Below are 20,920 nucleotides of genomic sequence, written 5' to 3'. Positions count from 1 at the left end.
TGGACTCTCTTATAGCAGCATTCAAAAGAAGGGTTTTTGAGGGAACGGATATGATGTTAGACAGGAAATGCAAAGTCAATGTAGAGGGAAAAACCAACTCATGCCATACCATTCCCAGAGATGTTTCCGTTCATTTGGGATCATGCAGGAATATCGTCACTAAGCAGCATGAACTGTGGGCCCTGAGGCACTGTGGGGCCAGGATAAAAGGCAGCCTAACTGGTGGCTCTGTCAACCACTTCTGTCACCTCCTTCTCATTGGCAACCAGGTGAGTTGCAAGCCCCGTTCTCCTCCTCCTGTCTGGAACGACATTGAGCTTTCCAGCCCTTCTTCCTGCCCCTTGCTCTTCTGGGAATGTTCTGCCATGGTGGTGGTGTGGCAGAGGGGAGACCGTGTGTTGTGGGCAGAGGCTGGGGCTGGGCTGAGGTGCTGATTTTCATGGAGCCCAGGCAGGAGCACGGCTGGGCCTGGCTGAGCTGGGAAGGAGCGTGCTGGGCTCAGGCAAAGGATGCCCAGTTTGGGCCTGCACAGCCTGGAGCTGGGCAGGCAGCAGGGGCCTTGTGTGGTTTGGGGTGCCTTGCGGGCTGTGTCTGAGGTGTGCGTGTGCTCTGCTTGCTCCCTGCCCTGTGTGCCAGCTGCAGCGCCAGGCTCCAGACATGTCCTGCCCTGAGAAGTGCCAGCAGTGCCAGCCCTGCAAGCCTTGCTGCCAGCCCTGCAGCCTGCCCGCTGGCCAGCAGCTGCAATGAGTGCTGTGTCAGGCAGTGCCAGAGCTCCCACGTGGCCATTGAGCCGCCTGTTGTGCTGGTGACCCTGCCCGGCCCCATCCTCAGCTCCTTTCCACAGAACACCGCCGTGGGATCCTCCACCTCCGCTGCCGTTGGCAGCATCCTCAGCTCTGAGGGAGTGCCCATCAGCTCCGGGGGCTTTGACATCTACTGCATCACCCGCGGTTGTGGTGAAAGATGTTTCGTCCCTGCTAAAGATGCTGCTGCCAACATCCTTGGCAAGAACCTCCAAAATCTCAGAGCCACGCTGGAATGGATATAAAGTTTTGGAACAATGGATTTAGACCTTTGGCTATTACGTCCTTCTTCTGCTCCTCCTCCTCTCTCTTCCCTTCCTTTCCATCCCCCACTACCAGTGCCAGCCTAGTGGGACTGTCTGCTCCCCCTCTATTCCTCTCTCTATCTGCAGCCCAGGCCGCTGGACACGCCTTTGCATCTTTGTGCTTGCTCCCAGTGCTGTCTGTCACCTAGCTGCTTTTCTTCTTTAGACTCAATAAAGTTCTTTTGCATTCAAACATGGGCTTGTATTTCTCCTTCATTCTGGGACAACTCTTGCAGTCTCCTCAGGAGTGCCATGAAAAAGCAGAGAGTGAGACTGATTTCTACGGGTTTTCCATGTGCCTTTTCCATTTGCAGCTGACAAAGACATCCTGACAATGGGGGTGGTGAGGCACTGGAAAAAGGTGCCCCGAGAAACTAATATTTTTCATTCCATGAAGTCTTCAAGGCAAGGTTGCTCAGGAATTTGACCACTTGGTTTGGTGGATGCAGTCAATGGCTCTTTTGTGGGTGGCTGTGGATTTGAAAATGAAATAAAATTGTTGTTTAGTTCCCCTTCCATTCCAGGTGTTTGAGTTGACAGAGTCGCCCTACTGGAACAACCACCAAACGTGGGGAAAGGCAAAGAGTAAATTTATATTTCCACACCTCACTCCACGGAGGAGATTGAAGCAACGCTTGGGCAGAGATGCACAAGTGGGAGCATTTTTCCCCTTAGTCTCAGTCCTTGCTGGCACGGTTCCTCTTTGCTCCTGCGCCCAAGTTCCTCTGTGAGAGGGACTCCAAGCCTCCCTAAACTCCAACACTGTTTCTACAACATTGTGCTTCATCTACACAGGATAAAACAGCAGCAGGCATCTTTAATAGTTATTTTTTTTTTATACAGCTGGAGCTGTCTTTATCAGACATGGAGGAGCCACTGAAATGTTGTCCCAGAATCCCAATTCCTGCAGCTTCTGCCCCAGGTGCCATACTTCAGCACTTTGACATAAGAGGGAGGTGTCCATCACAGTGTGAAAAACAATTGGATGAATAAAATTTCTAACAGCCACAGAGTGGTCCAGGCATGAGACAGGGTGTGAACGTAACTTTCAATAAATAAAGAAAATGGTATTTGTGGTCCTTCAGCAAAGACGAATTTGCCCAACTCCTCCTGAAAGAGGAGCCGTGTTTTTCCTTTGGATCCTGAATGATGTGGTGCTGCTTTCCTGGGTAGAATTGCTGGGAACACCTTTTTTTGGACGATCTGGAAGTCCTGCTGCTTGAGCACTAAAAAGAGTCCACAGATCTTGACTTTCCCAGTGCCACCCAGAACATCGATGCTATCACTCAGAGCAAGACAATATCTGTAGCCTGATCCCTTCAGTTCCATCCCCTCATTTGTTGTTGTAAGTTTTGGTGCCCACTCTCTCAGCACCAGTCTGAGTGGTAGCATTGGCCTGGAGAGGAAGAGACTGTGTCCCATCCCAGTGGACAAGTCTAGGAGATAAGGGCTGATGGGTGTGTCTCAAGCACGGAGAGCTGGATGCCCTGGAGCCAGCCAAGGCTCGTGGGTGTGTTGGGTCTGGCTGAGATGCAGTTCATGTTCCCCACAGCAGCCCTGGCAGGGCTGTGCTCTGTGCGGTGTGTTACAAAGGTGTGGGTAACACTCAGTCCTTTGGCTCCTGCTGAGCAGGGCTCACACAGCATCAGCGCTGTCTCTCAACATTCCCTTCCCCATCAGGAGCTGGGGGACGGCAAGATCCTGGGAGTGCATCAGACAGTTGACCCATATTGAGTAAAAGGGATATTCCATGCCACATGACATGAGTTCAGACACAACAGCTAAGCAAAGGAGAAACTAGTCTGGGCATTGGTAATTTATAATATTTGTCTTCAAGGAACACCAGACATGTGCTCAAGCCCTGCTTCCTGGGATGTGGCCAGCTAGAAATTTCTGGTTGGATAAAATAAAAAAAAAAGAAGTGGCACCTTTCTTGGTTTTTTCTGGTTTACTACAGTGTGCACAATGATTTGATGTATTTTAGGAAAGATTTATATTGTAATATTCTAGTTGATTACTTCCTATATTCTCTTCCTTGTTCACCTCAGAATGGAGAGGATAGAGTGGCTGGAGGATGCAGGCCATCCATTCAAGTTGAACCCTGCACGCTGGTAATAACAACCAAGGATTGCCAGTAAGAACATGGTGTGAGAAAGTCCAGCATGTGGCTGAAGCCCTAGAGAGGTAGGACAGCAGTTTTCTGAGAGAAGTGTGTCCTTGCTGTGTCTGGTGGAGAGAAGCAAAACACAAGAGAGGGGAAGAGAAGGAAGGAAGTGGAGAATGGACATGGACTGTTGACCTAATGCTGAGCCAGTAGGGAGGAATCAAGACGTATCACGCGCCTGCATGGAATGCCACCAGACCATGATCCCAGCATTCTGCCTCCTCTGACGTGTTTATGTCCTGGAAATTGTTGAGTCTCTCATCCTGGCCCTAAACTAAAAGGTTTTTCAAACACAGAAGCCATAAATGAAAACGGCAGCAAAGTAGGAAAGCAGGACACAGCCCCTACCATTAACTGGCATGGTGCACATTTGACATGAGCTGGTCACAAAATTATGACTTCCTTTAACATGCCTCTGGGCCTGAGGCAGTGTAGGACTGCTATAAATGCAGCCCAAGTCTCTGTGCTCTCATCCACTTCTCTCACCTCCTTCTCCTCAGGAATCAGGTGAGTGGGAAACCTCTTCTCCTGCTGCTGCTTCTGCTGCAGCTGCTTCAAGACCAGCTCTTTCCTGGCTGTAGGTCTCAGCTGACAGGGGCTGTCACAGCCCAGGGCTGGGAGCTGCCTGTGCTGGGAGAGGGCAGGGGAGAGAGGTCTTGTGCAGACAGAGAGAGGCTGGGACTTGGCTGAGGTGGCTCCTGGGCTTTGAGCTGGGCAGTGCAATGTGGGCCAGCAGGTGCCTTGGCTGCAGGGTGTTTGGGTGCAGTGCTGCTCCTCATGGTCCTCACTTTCTGCATCTCCCTGCCTTCTATCCTAGGTGCTCCTGTGACCCCAAGCCATGTCTGCAACCCTTGCTGCCAGCCCTGTGGCCCCTGCCCGCTGGCCAACAGCTGCAATGAGTGCTGTGTCAGGCAGTGCCAGAGCTCCCACGTGGCCATTGAGCCGCCTGCTGTGCTGGTGACCCTGCCTGGCCCCATCCTCAGCTCCTTCCCACAGAACACTGCCGTGGGATCCTCCACCTCTGCTGCCATTGGCAACATCCTCAGCTGTGGTGGAGTGCCCATCAGCTCCGGGGGCTTTGACCTCTCCTGCATCACCAGCTGCTATGGTGGCAGCAGATGCGTCCCTGCTAATCTGCTGGCAGTGCCCTTGGGAACATTGGGGTCTGGAGTCAAAGACCTCAGCACATGGTACTGAATTGAAGATGGATCTTTGGAACGTTGTATATTTAGGCTGTTTGGATTTTGTTGCTTTATGGCACTATCTTTCTTTCCCTTCCCTCTGTTTCTTCACTCTCGCACAATGCCAGCCCTGTGGGACCTGTTCTTAACCTGTGCAGGCCAAGCAGACAGACATCCTCTTGCATTGTATTGGCTGCTTTTAGTGCCCTCTGTGAGCCTCCTCATCTTCTTCTCAAACTCAATAAAATTGTTTTGCATCCAAACTGATGCCTCTAAGTTTTTCCTTCCTTCTGTGGGAACTCCTGTGAGATCAGGGAAAAAGCTGGTGAAAGCAGAGGGTGAGAAAACATGCAGCTGATTTTGTTATTGTACTCATTCCTTGGTGCTCAAACACATTCACAGACAGTGATGGCTCACCTAGACGATGAAGATTTTTTTTAGAAAAAACAATCCAATGCCTTTCTGAAGAAGGAAAAGCAGAGTGTGTAATGGCTCCACTTGTCTGGTCTAGGACAGAGATAATTTCATTCTCGTGTGAAACAATGACCACTGTTTTCAGAACCAACTGGAGGAGAAGTGGTCTGAGCAGCCAGGGAGGCCCAGTGTACCAAGTAAAACTCTTGAACCTACATGGGCACCCTGAGAACATGGACTTCTATCAAATCATTGAGCAGGAAAGACTGTCCAAACATTTCTACAGCTGTACCCACAGTAGCACGGGGCACTGACACATTGCCAGCCTGCCCAGTAGGGCCACAGAGATGAAGGCAGAGCACAGAGCCCGGCACACGTGCACAGGCACACGGCCAGGGGGCTGCAACACAAGTGCTCTGCCCTGAGCAAAACCATCCCCAGCCAGGCCAGAGGCTCTCAGGGGCTCTTCCCACCAGGGGCACAAGCACAGCATGTGCAGATACTCGCAACACTGGGGCACAGCCACACTGCCACACACATCACTGCTCATGGCTGAGCACACGGGCCACAGGCCATAGCAAGGCATGGCACTGAGGAGATGCTGGGAGCTCTGGTCCAGAGCTGCTCCAGAGCACACAAAGCAGGCACATGCTCAGGCAGCAGACTCTACACCAGGCTCAAGGTGGTGCAGGCTAAAGGAGGAAGGCAAAGAAGGATCATTAAAAGAAAGGAACATAGTGGGGCCATTTGGTGCTGGCAAATGACTGGAAGGTCCGTGGAGCAGATGAGGACAATGCAGTCAGGAGATTTACAAGAATCTGGCAGCATTATAAATGTCCACCACAGTGCCCCAGGCTAACATCACCTGATATCCGTTGGATCTTCTGCATTTAGTTCATTTCTTCTGCCCACATTGACACATCCTTGTCCCCAGGAAACCTGGACTCTCTTATAGCAGCATTCAAAAGAAGGGTTTTTTGAGGGAACGGATATGATGTTAGACAGGAAATGCAAAGTCAATGTAGAGGGAAAAACCAACTCATGCCATACCATTCCAGAGATGTTCCGTCATTTGGCATCATGCAGGAATATCGTCACTCAAGCAGCATGAACTGTGGGCCCTGAGGCACTGTGGGGCCAGGATAAAAGGCAGCCTAACTTGTGGCTCTGTCAACCACTTTGTCACCTCCTTCTCCTTGGACCAGGTGAGTTGCAAGCCCATTTCTGTTCCTCACCCTCTAGAACAGCTGAGCTTTCCAGCCCTTTTCCTGCCCCTTGCTCTTCTGGGAATGTTCTGCCATGGTGGTGGTGTGGGCAGAGGGGAGACCGTGTGTTGTGGGCAGAGGCTGGGCTGGGATGAGGTGCTGATTTTCATGGAGCCCAGGCAGGAGCACGGCTGGGCCTGGCTGAGCTGGGAAGGAGCGTGCTGGGCTCAGGCAAAGGATTGCCCAGTTTGGGCCTGCACAGCCTGGAGCTGGCAGGCAGCAGGGCCTTGTGTGGTTTGGGGTGCCTTGCGGGCTGTGTCTGAGGTGTGCGTGTGCTCTGCTTGCTCCCTGCCCTGTGTGCCAGCTGCAGCGCCAGGCTCCAGACATGTCCTGCCCTGAGAAGTGCCAGCAGTGCCAGCCCTGCAACTCCTGCTGCCAGCCCTGTGGCCCCTGCCCGCTGGCCAGCAGCTGCAATGAGTGCTGTGTCAGGCAGTGCCAGAGCTCCCACGTGGCCATTGAGCCGCCTGTTGTGCTGGTGACCCTGCCCGGCCCCATCCTCAGCTCCTTCCCACAGAACACCGTGGTGGGATCCTCCACCTCCGCTGCCGTTGGCAGCATCCTCAGCTCTGAGGGAGTGCCCATCAGCTCCGGGGGCTTTGACATCTCCTGCATCACCCGCGGTTGTGGTGAAAGATGTTGTCGTCCCTGCTAAAGATGCTGCTGCCAACATCCTTGGGCAAGAACCTCCAAAATCTCAGAGCACACTGCTGGAATGAAGATAAAGTTTTGGAACATTGGATTTAAGCTTTTTGGTTACTACTTCCTTCTCCTGCTCTCTCGTCTCTCTTCCCTTCCTTTCCATTCCCCACCACCCAGTGCCAGCCTCGTGGGACTGTCTGCTCCCACTCTATTCCTCTCTCTATCTGCAGCCCAGGCTGCTGGACACGCCCTTTGCATCTTTGTTCTTGCTCCCGGTGCTGTCTGTCACCTAGCTGCTTTTCTTCTTTAGACTCAATAAAGTTCTTTTGCATTCAACCCTGGGTCTTGTATTTCTCCTTCATTCTGGGACAACTCTTGCAGTCTCCTCAGGAGTGCCATGAAAAAGCAGAGAGTGAGACTGATTTCTATGGGTTTTCCATGTGCCTTTTCCATTGGAGCTGACAATGACATCCCTGACAATGAGGGTGGTGAGGCACTGGAAAAAGGTGCCCCGAGAAATTATATATTTGTCATTCCATGAAGTCTTCAAGGCAAGGTTGCTCAGGAATTTCAGCCACTTGATTTGGTGGATGCAGTCAATGCCTCTTTTGTGGAGCGGCTGTGTATTTGAAAATGAAATAAAAATGATCTTTAGATCCCTTTGCATCCAAAATGAGTTGACACAGTCACCCCACTGAAATAACCACCAAACCATGGTGGAAAGAAAGAGTAAATTTTTTTCCCATACCTCACACCATGGGGAGGTTGAAGCAACGCTTGGGCAGAGATGCACAAGTGGGAGCATTTTCCTCCTTAGGTTCAGTCCTTGCTGGCACAGCTCGTCTTTGCTGCTGTGCCAGAGTTGGTCTGTGAGAGGGTCTCCAAGCCTCTCATACCACCAGCATTGTTCCTGTACAGATTGTGCTTCTTCAAACACAGGATGAAAGAGCTGCAGGCAACCTTTATATTTTTTTTGGATGCTGTTGGAGCTGTCTTTGTCATACATGGGTGGAGCTGCGGGAGTCTTTTTGGTGGATTAGAAAGTCCTGGACAAAACTCAAGTGCTCTGTTGAAGCTAAAGCTTACAGTTGCAGTTTATTATAAAAGACGCTGCTAGGGGCTGCCCGGCACAGCCCCAGAGCAGGACAAAAAGAGATAAAAGCAGGGAGAGAGAGAGAAGAGGGACAAGGAGCAAAAAGAGAGAGTAAAGAGAGAAGAGGAGAAAAGAAGACAGTGATTTCCCGTTTACAATACAATAAATCTTCTTCTATGATGAATATTCTAATTTCTACTAACCAATGTAATACAATATACAACTTCTATAGCATTTACATACAGCCTATAGAAATCCTTATATTAGCATAGCCTGTTACATTTTAAACTCTAAGCACTAGTTCTTGGACCCTGGCAAGTCTTTCTGTAACCTTTGGTCTTGCTGTGTGGCAGAGGGCATTGCTCTATTAAGAGGGGATTACCTTCAGGGGTCATCCTATTGTTTCATGTTTATTCAGTAACTAAGGATTGGTACCTCAAAAGTGGCTTTCATTTCAATTTCGTTCATGGTTTCTATATTCCCAGAATCTGAGCATTCATATTTGTAAGATTTTTCCTGTTTTATCTTACGCAACAGGGAGCCAGTGAAATGCTGTCCCTGAATCCCAATTCCTTCTGCCTTCTGCCCAGCTGCCAAACTTCAGCACTTTGACACAAGAGGGAAGGTCCATCACAGTGTGAAAAACAATTGGATGAATAAAATTTCAAACAGCCACAGAGTGGTCCAGGCTTAAGATAGGGGTGAATGTAACTATTAATAACTTAAAGAAAAATGGTATTTGTGGTCCTTCAGCAAAGACGGAATTTGCCCAACCTCCTCCTTGAAAGAGGAGCCGTGTTTTTCCCTTTGGATCCTGAATGATGTGGTGCTGCTTTCCTGGGTAGAATTGCTGGGAACACCTTTTTTGGACGATCTGGAAGTCCTGCTGCTTGAGCACTAAAAAGAGTCCACAGATCTTGACTTTCCCAGTGCCACCCAGGAACATCGATGCTATCACTCAGAGCAAGACAATATCTGTAGCCTGATCCCTTCAGTTCCATCCCCTCATTTGTTGTTGTAAGTTTTGGTGCCCACCTCACTCAGCACCAGTCTGAGTGGTAGCATTGGCCTGGAGAGGAAGAGACTGTGTCCCATCCCAGTGGACAAGTCTAGGAGATAAGGGCTGATGGGTGTGTCTCAAGCACAGAGAGCTGGATGCCCCTGGAGCCAGCCAAGGCTCGTGGGTGTGTTGGGTCTGGCTGAGATGCAGTTCATGTTCCCCACAGCAGCCCTGGCAGGGCTGTGCTCTGTGCTGGGTGTTACAAAGGTGTGGGTAACACTCAGTCCTTTGGCTCCTGCTGAGCAGGGCTCACACAGCATCAGCGCTGTCTCTCAACATTCCCTTCCCCATCAGGAGCTGGGGGACGGCAAGATCCTGGGAGTGCATCAGACAGTTGACCCAAATTGAGTAAAAGGGATATTCCATGCCATATGACATGAACTTAAACACAACAGCTAAGCAAAGGAGAAACTAGTCTAGGGCATTTGTAATTTGCAATGTTTATCCTCAAGGAACACCACTACATTTGCTCAAGCCCTGCTTCCTGGGATTTGGCCAGGTAGAAATTTCTGGTTGGATGAAAAAAAAAATAAGTGGCATCTTTCTTTTGTTTCTTCCCGTTAACTACTGTGTGCACAATATTTTGGTTATGTATTTGCAAATAGTATTATCTTAAAATTCTAGTTGTTTTTTTCCTATATTCTCTTCCGTTTCACCTCAGAATGGAAGTGATGGAGTGGCATAGTGCAGGCCATCCAACCAAGGTCAACCAAGCACAGCTCGTAATAACAACCAAGGATTGTCAGTAAGAACATGTTGTGAGAAAGTCCAGCGTGTGGCTGAAGCCCTAGAGAGGTAGGGCAGCAGTTTTCTGAGAGAAGTGTCCTTGCTGTGTCTGGTGGAGAGAAGCAAAACGCAAGAGAGGGAAGAGAAGGAAGGAAGTGGAGAAATGGACATGGACTGTTGACCTAATGCTGACCCAGTAGGGAGGAATCAAGACGTATCACGTGCCTGCATGGAATGCCACCAGACCATGATCCCAGCATTCTGCCTCCTCTGACGTGTTTATGTCCTGGAAATTCTTGAGGCTCTCATCCTGGCCCTAAAACTAAAAGGTTTTTCAAACACAGAAACCATAAATGAAAAAGCAGCAAAGTAGGAAACCAGGACACAGCCCCTACCATTAGCTGGCATGGTGCACATTTGACATGAGCTGGTCACAAAATTATGACTTCCATTAACATGCCTCTGGGCCTGAGGCAGTGCAGGACTGCTATAAAAGGCAGCCCAAGTCTCTGTGCTCTCATCCACTTCTCTCACCTCCTCCTCCTCAGGAATCAGGTGAGTGGGAAACCTCTTCTCCTGCTGCTGCTTCTGCTGCTGCTGCTTCAAGACCGTCTCCTTCCTGGCTGTAGGTCTCAGCTGACAGGGGCTGTCACAGCCCAGGGCTGGGAGCTGCTTGTGCTGGGAGAGGGCAGGGGAGAGAAGGTCTTGTGCAGACAGAGGGAGGCTGGGACTTGGCTCAGGTGGCTCCTGGGCTTTGAGCTGGGCAGTGCAATGTGGGCCAGCAGGTGCCTGGGCTGCAGGGTGTTTGGGTGCAGTGCTGCTCCTCATGTGTCCTCACTTTCTGCTTCTCCTTTCCTTCTATCCTAGGTGCTCCTGTGACCCCGAGCCATGTCCTGCAACCCTTGCTGCCAGCCCTGTGGCCCCTGCCCGCTGGCCAACAGCTGCAATGAGTGCTGTGTCAGGCAGTGCCAGAGCTCCCACGTGGCCATTGAGCCGCCTGTTGTGCTGGTGACCCTGCCCGGCCCCATCCTCAGCTCCTTCCCACAGAACACTGCCGTGGGATCCTCCACCTCTGCTGCCATTGGCAACATCCTCAGCTGTGGTGGAGTGCCCATCAGCTCCGGGGGCTTTGACCTCTCCTGCATCACCAGCTGCTATGGTGGCAGCAGATGCCGTCCCTGCTAAATCTGCTGGCAGTGCCCTTGGGAACATTGGGGTCTGGAGTCAAAGACCTCAGAACATGGTACTGAATTGAAGACGGATCTTTGGAACGTTGTATATTTAGGCTGTTTGGTTTTTGTTGCTTTATGGCACTATCTATTCTTTCCCTTCCCTCTGTTCCTTCACATCCCACACAATGCCAGCCCTGTGGGACCTGTTGTACTTCTTACCTCTGCAGGCCAAGCAGACAGACATCCCTCCTGCATTGTAGTGGCTGCTCTTAGAGCCCTCTGTGAGCCTCCTGATGTACTTCTTAAACTCAATAAAATTGTTTACGCATCCAAACTCATGCCTCTAAGTTTTCCTTCCTTCTGTGGGAACTCTTCCTGTGAGATCAGGGAAAAGCTGGTGAAAGCAGAGGGTGAGAAAACATGCAGCTGATTTTGTTTTGTACCCATTCCCTTGGTGCTCAAAACACATTCCACAGACAGTGCTGGCTCACCTAGAAGAATGCCATGAAGATGCATCTTTAGAAAAAACAATCCAATGCCTTTCTGAAGAAGGAAAAGCAGAGTGTGTAATAGCTTCACTTGTCTGGTCAGGGCAGAGATAATTTCATTCTCTATGTGAAACCATGACCAGGGTTTTCCTGACCAACTGGAGGAGAAGTGGTCTGAGCAGCCAGGGAGGCCCAGTGTCCCAAGTAAAACTCCAGAACCTACATGTTGCACCCTGAGAACATGGACTTCTATCAAATCATTGAGCAGGAAAGGCTGTCCAACATTTCTACAGCTGTGCCCACAGAGCCAGGGGCACTGACACATTGCCAGCCTGCCCAGGTGCACACAGAGATGAAGGCAGACGCACAGAGCCCGGCACACGTGCACAGGCACACGGCCAGGGCGGCTGCACACAAGTGCTCTGCCCTGAGCACAACCATCCCCAGCCAGGCCAGAGGCTCTCAGGGGCTCTTCCCACCAGGGCACAAGCACAGGCATGTGCAGATACTCGCACACACTGGGGCACAGCCACACTGCCACACACATCACTGCTCATGGCTGAGCACACGGGCCACAGGCCATAGCAAGGCATGGCACTGAGGAGATGCTGGGGAGCTCTGGTCCAGAGCTGCTCCAGAGCACACAAAGCAGGACACATGCTCAGGCAGCAGAGCTACACCAGGCTCAAGGTGCGTGCAGGGTAAAGGAGGAAGGCAAAGAAGGATCATTAAAAAGACAAAGCATATTGTGAGGCCATTTGGTGCTGGGCAAATGACTGGAAGGTCGTGGAGCAGATGAGGACAATGCAGTCAGGAGGATTTACAAGAATCTGGCAGCATTATAAATGTCCACCACAGTGTCCCAGGCTAACATCACCTGATATCCGTTGGATCCCTTCTGCATTTCGTTCATTTCTTCTGCCCACACTGACACATCCTTGCCCCCAGGAAACCTGGAATCTCCCATACCAGCATTCAGAAGAAGTGTTTTTGAGGGAATGGATATGATGTAAGACAGGAAATGCAAAGTCATTGTAGAGGGAAAAACCAACTCATGCCATGCCGTTCCCAGAGATGTTTCCATTCATTTGGGATCATGCAGGAATATCGTCACTCAAGCAGTATGAACTGTGGGCCCTGAGGCACTGTGGGGCCAGGATAAAAGGCAGCCTAACTTGTGGCTCTGTCAACCACTTCTGTCACCTCTTTCTCCTTGGCAACCAGGTGAGTTGCAAGCCCCTTTCTCCTCCTCCCTGTCTGGAACTGCATTGAGCTTTCCAGCCCTTCTTCCTGCCCCTTGCTCTTCTGGGAATGTTCTGCCATGGTGGTGGTGTGGGCAGAGGGGAGACCGTGTGTTGTGGGCAGAGGCTGGGGCTGGGCTGAGGTGCTGATTTTCCTGGAGCCCAGGCAGGAGCACGGCTGGGCCTGGCTGAGCTGGGAAGGAGCGTGCTGGGCTCAGGCAAAGGATGCCCAGTTTGGGCCTGCACAGCCTGGAGCTGGGCAGGCAGCAGGGCTTTGTGTGGTTTGGGGTGCCTTGCGGGCTGTGTCTGAGGTGTGCGTGTGCTCTGCTTGCTCCCTGCCCTGTGTGCCAGCTGCAGCGCCAGGCTCCAGACATGTCCTGCCCTGAGAAGTGCCAGCAGTGCCAGCCCTGCAACTCCTGCTGCCAGCCCTGTGGCCCCTGCCCGCTGGCCAGCAGCTGCAATGAGTGCTGTGTCAGGCAGTGCCAGAGCTCCCACGTGGCCATTGAGCCGCCTGTTGTGCTGGTGACCCTGCCCGGCCCCATCCTCAGCTCCTTCCCACAGAACACCGTGGTGGGATCCTCCACCTCCGCTGCCGTTGGCAGCATCCTCAGCTCTGAGGGAGTGCCCATCAGCTCCGGGGGCTTTGACATCTCCTGCATCACCCGCGGTTGTGGTGAAAGATGTTGTCGTCCCTGCTAAAGATGCTGCTGCCAACATCCTTGGGCAAGCACCTCCAAAGTCTCAGAGCCCACTGCTGGAATGAAGATATAGTTTTGCAACATTCGATTTAAGCTTTTTGGTTACTACTTCCTTCTCCTGCTCTCTCGTCTCTCTTCCCTTCCTTTCCATTCCCCACCACCCAGTGCCAGCCCAGTGGGACTGTCTGCTCCCCCTCTATTCCTCTCTCTATCTGCAGCCCAGGCTGCTGGACACGCCCTTTGCATCTTTGTGCTTGCTCCCAGTGCTGTCTGTCACCTAGCTGCTTTTCTTCTTTAGACTCAATAAATTTATTTTGCATTCAACCCTGGGTCTTGTATTTCTCCTTCATTCTGGGACAACTCTTGCAGTCTCCTCAGGAGTGCCATGAAAAAGCAGAGAGTGAGACTGATTTCTACGGGTTTTCCATGTGCCTTTTCCATTGGAGCTGACAATGACATCCCTGACAATGAGGGTGGTGAGGCACTGGAAAAAGGTGCCCCGAGAAATTATATATTTGTCATTCCATGAAGTCTTCAAGGCAAGGTTGCTCAGGAATTTGAGCCACTTGATTTGGTGGATGCAGTCAATGCCTCTTTTCTGGGGAGCCGGTGTATTTGAAAATGAAATAAAAATGATCTTTAGATCCCTTTGCATCCAAAATGAGTTGACACAGTCACCCCACTGAAATAACCACCAAACCATGGTGGAAAGAAAGAGTAAATTTTTTTCCCATACCTCACACCATGGGGAGGTTGAAGCAACGCTTGGGCAGAGATGCACAAGTGGGAGCATTTTCCTCCTTAGGTTCAGTCCTTGCTGGCACAGCTCGTCTTTGCTGCTGTGCCAGAGTTGGTCTGTGAGAGGGTCTCCAAGCCTCTCATACCACCAGCATTGTTCCTGTACAGATTGTGCTTCTTCAAACACAGGATGAAAGAGCTGCAGGCAACCTTTATATTTTTTTTGGATGCTGTTGGAGCTGTCTTTGTCATACATGGGTGGAGCTGCGGGAGTCTTTTTGGTGGATTAGAAAGTCCTGGACAAAACTCAAGTGCTCTGTTGAAGCTAAAGCTTACAGTTGCAGTTTATTATAAAAGACGCTGCTAGGGGCTGCCCGGCACAGCCCCAGAGCAGGACAAAAAGAGATAAAAGCAGGGAGAGAGAGAGAAGAGGGACAAGGGAGCAAAAAGAGAGAGTAAAGAGAGAAGAGGAGAAAAGAAGACAGTGATTTCCCGTTTACAATACAATAAATCTTCTTCTATGATGAATATTCTAATTTCTACTAACCAATGTAATACAATATACAACTTCTATAGCATTTACATACAGCCTATAGAAATCCTTATATTAGCATAGCCTGTTACATTTTAAACTCTAAGCACTAGTTCTTGGACCCTGGCAAGTCTTTCTGTAACCTTTGGTCTTGCTGTGTGGCAGAGGGCATTGCTCTATTAAGAGGGGATTACCTTCAGGGGTCATCCTATTGTTTCATGCTTATTCAGTAACTAAGGATTGGTACCTCAAAAGTGGCTTTCATTTCAATTTCGTTCATGGTTTCTATATTCCCAGAATCTGAGCATTCATATTTGTAAGATTTTTCCTGTTTTATCTTACGCAACAGGGAGCCAGTGAAATGCTGTCCCTGAATCCCAATTCCTTCTGCCTTCTGCCCCAGCTGCCAAACTTCAGCACTTTGACACAAGAGGGAAGGTCCATCACAGTGTGAAAAACAATTGGATGAATAAAATTTCAAACAGCCACAGAGTGGTCCAGGCTTAAGATAGGGGTGAATGTAATTATTAATAACTTAAAGAAAAATGGTATTTGTGGTCCTTCAGCAAAGACGGAATTTGCCCAACCTCCTCCTTGAAAGAGGAGCCGTGTTTTTCCCTTTGGATCCTGAATGATGTGGTGCTGCTTTCCTGGGTAGAATTGCTGGGAACACCTTTTCTTGGACGATCTGGAAGTCCTGCTGCTTGAGCACTAAAAAGAGTCCACAGATCTTGACTTTCCCAGTGCCACCCAGGACATCGATGCTATCACTCAGAGCAAGACAATATCTGTAGCCTGATCCCTTCAGTTCCATCCCCTCATTTGTTGTTGTAAGTTTTGGTGCCCACCTCACTCAGTACCAGTCTGAGTGGTAGCATTGGCCTGGAGAGGAAGAGACTGTGTCCCATCCCAGTGGACAAGTCTAGGAGATAAGGGCTGATGGGTGTGTCTCAAGCACAGAGAGCTGGATGCCCCTGGAGCCAGCCAAGGCTCGTGGGTGTGTTGGGTCTGGCTGAGATGCAGTTCATGTTCCCCACAGCAGCCCTGGCAGGGCTGTGCTCTGTGCTGGGTGTTACAAAGGTGTGGGTAACACTCAGTCCTTTGGCTCCTGCTGAGCAGGGCTCACACAGCATCAGCGCTGTCTCTCAACATTCCTTCCCCATCAGGAGCTGGGGGGACGGCAAGATCCTGGGAGTGCATCAGACAGTTGACCCAAATTGAGTAAAAGGGATATTCCATGCCATATGACATGAACTTAAACACAACAGCTAAGCAAAGGAGAAACTAGTCTGGGCATTTGTAATTTGCAATGTTTATCCTCAAGGAACACCACTACATTTGCTCAAGCCCTGCTTCCTGGGATTTGGCCAGGTAGAAATTTCTGGTTGGATGAAAAAAAAAATAAAATAAGTGGCATCTTTCTTTTGTTTCTTCCTGTTAACTACTGTGTGCACAATATTTTGGTTATGTATTTGCAAATAGTATTATCTTAAAATTCTAGTTGTTTTTTTCCTATATTCTCTTCCGTTTCACCTCAGAATGGAAGTGATGGAGTGGCAGGATAGTGCAGGCCATCCAACCAAGGTCAACCAAGCACAGCTCGTAATAACAACCAAGGATTGTCAGTAAGAACATGTTGTGAGAAAGTCCAGCGTGTGGCTGAAGCCCTAGAGAGGTAGGGCAGCAGTTTTCTGAGAGAAGTGTCCTTGCTGTGTCTGGTGGAGAGAAGCAAAACGCAAGAGAGAGGAAGAGAAGGAAGGAAGTGGAGAAATGGGCATGGACTGTTGACCTAATGCTGACCCAGTAGGGAGGAATCAAGACGTATCACGTGCCTGCATGGAATGCCACCAGACCATGATCCCAGCATTCTGCCTCCTCTGACGTGTTTATGTCCTGGAAATTCTTGAGGCTCTCATCCTGGCCCTAAAACTAAAAGGTTTTTCAAACACAGAAACCATAAATGAAAAAGCAGCAAAGTAGGAAACCAGGACACAGCCCCTACCATTAGCTGGCATGGTGCACATTTGACATGAGCTGGTCACAAAATTATGACTTCCATTAACATGCCTCTGGGCCTGAGGCAGTGCAGGACTGCTATAAAAGGCAGCCCAAGTCTCTGTGCTCTCATCCACTTCTCTCACCTCCTCCTCCTCAGGAATCAGGTGAGTGGGAAACCTCTTCTCCTGCTGCTGCTTCTGCTGCTGCTGCTTCAAGACCGTCTCCTTCCTGGCTGTAGGTCTCAGCTGACAGGGGCTGTCACAGCCCAGGGCTGGGAGCTGCTTGTGCTGGGAGAGGGCAGGGGAGAGAAGGTCTTGTGCAGACAGAGGGAGGCTGGGACTTGGCTCAGGTGGCTCCTGGGCTTTGAGCTGGGCAGTGCAATGTGGGCCAGCAGGTGCCTGGGCTGCAGGGTGTTTGGGTGCAGTGCTGCTCCTCATGTGTCCTCACTTTCTGCTTCTCCTTTCCTTCTATCCTAGGTGCTCCTGTGACCCCGAGCCATGTCCTGCAACCCTTGCTGCCAGCCCTGTGGCCCCTGCCCGCTGGCCAACAGCTGCAATGAGTGCTGTGTCAGGCAGTGCCAGAGCTCCCACGTGGCCATTGAGCCGCCTGTTGTGTTGGTGACCCTGCCCGGCCCCATCCTCAGCTCCTTCCCACAGAACACTGCCGTGGGATCCTCCACCTCTGCTGCCATTGGCAACATCCTCAGCTGTGGTGGAGTGCCCATCAGCTCCGGGGGCTTTGACCTCTCCTGCATCACCAGCTGCTATGGTGGCAGCAGATGCCGTCCCTGCTAAATCTGCTGGCAGTGCCCTTGGGAACATTGGGGTCTGGAGTCAAAGACCTCAGAACATGGTACTGAATTGAAGACGGATCTTTGGAACGTTGTATATTTAGGCTGTTTGGTTTTTGTTGCTTTATGGCACTATCTATTCTTTCCCTTCCCTCTGTTCCTTCACTCCCACACAATGCCAGCCCTGTGGGACCTGTTGTACTTCTTACCTCTGCAGGCCAAGCAGACAGACATCCCTCCTGCATTGTAGTGGCTGCTCTTAGAGCCCTCTGTGAGCCTCCTGATGTACTTCTTAAACTCAATAAAATTGTTTACGCATCCAAACTCATGCCTCTAAGTTTTCCTTCCTTCTGTGGAACTCTTCCTGTGAGATCAGGGGAAAAGCTGGTGAAAGCAGAGGGTGAGAAAACATGCAGCTGATTTTGTTTTGTACCCATTCCCTTGGTGCTCAAAACACATTCCACAGACAGTGCTGGCTCACCTAGAAGAATGCCATGAAGATGCATCTTTAGAAAAAACAATCCAATGCCTTTCTGAAGAAGGAAAAGCAGAGTGTGTAATAGCTTCACTTGTCTGGTCAGGGCAGAGATAATTTCATTCTCTATGTGAAACCATGACCAGGGTTTTCCTGACCAACTGGAGGAGAAGTGGTCTGAGCAGCCAGGGAGGCCCAGTGTCCCAAGTAAAACTCCAGAACCTACATGTTGCACCCTGAGAACATGGACTTCTATCAAATCATTGAGCAGGAAAGGCTGTCCAACATTTCTACAGCTGTGCCCACAGAGCCAGGGGCACTGACACATTGCCAGCCTGCCCGGTGCGCACAGAGATGAAGGCAGACGCACAGAGCCCGGCACACGTGCACAGGCACACGGCCAGGGCGGTTGCACACAAGTGCTCTGCCCTGAGCACAACCATCCCCAGCCAGGCCAGAGGCTCTCAGGGGCTCTTCCCACCAGGGCACAAGCACAGGCATGTGCAGATACTCGCACACACTGGGGCACAGCCACACTGCCACACACATCACTGCTCATGGCTGAGCACACGGGCCACAGGCCATAGCAAGGCATGGCACTGAGGAGATGCTGGGGAGCTCTGGTCCAGAGCTGCTCCAGAGCACACAAAGCAGGACATCATGCTCAGGCAGCAGAGCTACACCAGGCTCAAGGTGCGTGCAGGGTAAAGGAGGAAGGCAAAGAAGGATCATTAAAAAGACAAAGCATATTGTGAGGCCATTTGGTGCTGGGCAAATGACTGGAAGGTCGTGGAGCAGATGAGGACAATGCAGTCAGGAGGATTTACAAGAATCTGGCAGCATTATAAATGTCCACCACAGTGTCCCAGGCTAACATCACCTGATATCCGTTGGATCCCTTCTGCATTTCGTTCATTTCTTCTGCCCACACTGACACATCCTTGCCCCCAGGAAACCTGGAATCTCCCATACCAGCATTCAGAAGAAGTGTTTTTGAGGGAATGGATATGATGTAAGACAGGAAATGCAAAGTCATTGTAGAGGGAAAAACCAACTCATGGCATACCATTCCCAGAGATGTTTCCATTCATTTGGGATCATGCAGGAATATCGTCACTCAAGCAGTCATGAACTGTGGGCCCTGAGGCACTGTGGGGCCAGGATAAAAGGCAGCCTAACTTGTGGCTCTGTCAACCACTTCTGTCACCTCTTTCTCCTTGGCAACCAGGTGAGTTGCAAGCCCCTTTCTCCTCCTCCCTGTCTGGAACTGCATTGAGCTTTCCAGCCCTTCTTCCTGCCCCTTGCTCTTCTGGGAATGTTCTGCCATGGTGGTGGTGTGGGCAGAGGGGAGACCGTGTGTTGTGGGCAGAGGCTGGGGCTGGGCTGAGGTGCTGATTTTCATGGAGCCCAGGCAGGAGCACGGCTGGGCCTGGCTGAGCTGGGAAGGAGCGTGCTGGGCTCAGGCAAAGGATGCCCAGTTTGGGCCTGCACAGCCTGGAGCTGGGCAGGCAGCAGGGCTTTGTGTGGTTTGGGGTGCCTTGCGGGCTGTGTCTGAGGTGTGCGTGTGCTCTGCTTGCTCCCTGCCCTGTGTGCCAGCTGCAGCGCCAGGCTCCAGACATGTCCTGCCCTGAGAAGTGCCAGCAGTGCCAGCCCTGCAACTCCTGCTGCCAGCCCTGTGGCCCCTGCCCGCTGGCCAGCAGCTGCAATGAGTGCTGTGTCAGGCAGTGCCAGAGCTCCCACGTGGCCATTGAGCCGCCTGTTGTGCTGGTGACCCTGCCCGGCCCCATCCTCAGCTCCTTCCCACAGAACACCGTGGTGGGATCCTCCACCTCCGCTGCCGTTGGCAGCATCCTCAGCTCTGAGGGAGTGCCCATCAGCTCCGGGGGCTTTGACATCTCCTGCATCACCCGCGGTTGTGGTGAAAGATGTTGTCGTCCCTGCTAAAGATGCTGCTGCCAACATCCTTGGGCAAGCACCTCCAAAGTCTCAGAGCCCACTGCTGGAATGAAGATATAGTTTTGGCAACATTCGATTTAAGCTTTTTGGTTACTACTTCCTTCTCCTGCTCTCTCGTCTCTCTTCCCTTCCTTTCCATTCCCCACCACCCAGTGCCAGCCATGTGGGACTGTCTGCTCCCCCTCTATTCCTCTCTCTATCTGCAGCCCAGGCTGCTGGACACGCCCTTTGCATCTTTGTGCTTGCTCCCAGTGCTGTCTGTCACCTAGCTGCTTTTCTTCTTTAGACTCAATAAAGTTATTTTGCATTCAACCCTGGGTCTTGTATTTCTCCTTCATTCTGGGACAACTCTTGCAGTCTCCTCAGGAGTGCCATGAAAAAGCAGAGAGTGAGACTGATTTCTACGGGTTTTCCATGTGCCTTTTCCATTGGAGCTGACAATGACATCCCTGACAATGAGGGTGGTGAGGCACTGGAAAAAGGTGCCCCGAGAAATTATATATTTGTCATTCCATGAAGTCTTCAAGGCAAGGTTGCTCAGGAATTTGAGCCACTTGATTTGGTGGATGCAGTCAATGCCTCTTTTCTGGGGAGCCGGTGTATTTGAAAATGAAATAAAAATGATCTTTAGATCCCTTTGCATCCAAAATGAGTTGACACAGTCACCCCACTGAAATAACCACCAAACCATGGTGGAAAGAAAGAGTAAATTTTTTTCCCATATCTCACACCATGGGGAGGTTGAAGCAACGCTTGGGCAGAGATGCACAAGTGGGAGCATTTTCCTCCTTAGGTTCAGTCCTTGCTGGCACAGCTCGTCTTTGCTGCTGTGCCAGAGTTGGTCTGTGAGAGGGTCTCCAAGCCTCTCATACCACCAGCATTGTTCCTGTACAGATTGTGCTTCTTCAAACACAGGATGAAAGAGCTGCAGGCAACCTTTCATATTTTTTTTGGATGCTGTTGGAGCTGTCTTTGTCATACATGGGTGGAGCTGCGGGAGTCTTTTTGGTGGGATTAGAAGGTCCTGGACAAAACTCAAGTGCCCTGTTGAAGCTAAAGCTTACAGTTGCAGTTTATTATAAAAGACGCTGCTAGGGGCTGCCCGGCACAGCCCCAGAGCAGGACAAAAAGAGATAAAAGGCAGGGAGAGAGAGAGAGAAGAGGGACAAGGGAGCAGAAAGA

General features: G+C 50.8%; 2 pseudogenes; both read left to right on the top strand.

Moving 5' to 3' along the window:
* Positions 1-10,069: 10,069 nt before the first annotated feature.
* Positions 10,070-10,932, top strand: LOC130266694 (feather keratin Cos1-2-like; annotated as a pseudogene).
* A 5,613-nt stretch (positions 10,933-16,545) lies between these two features.
* LOC130266698 (feather keratin Cos1-2-like) lies at positions 16,546-17,551 on the top strand (annotated as a pseudogene).
* The last annotated feature ends 3,369 nt before the right edge of the window (positions 17,552-20,920 follow it).

This window comes from Oenanthe melanoleuca, unplaced genomic scaffold (assembly GCF_029582105.1).
Source record: "Oenanthe melanoleuca isolate GR-GAL-2019-014 unplaced genomic scaffold, OMel1.0 S150, whole genome shotgun sequence".
Taxonomy (NCBI): Eukaryota; Metazoa; Chordata; class Aves; order Passeriformes; family Muscicapidae; genus Oenanthe; species Oenanthe melanoleuca.
Note: the sequence above shows the minus strand (reverse complement) of the source record. Positions and strands in the feature narration are given on the sequence as shown.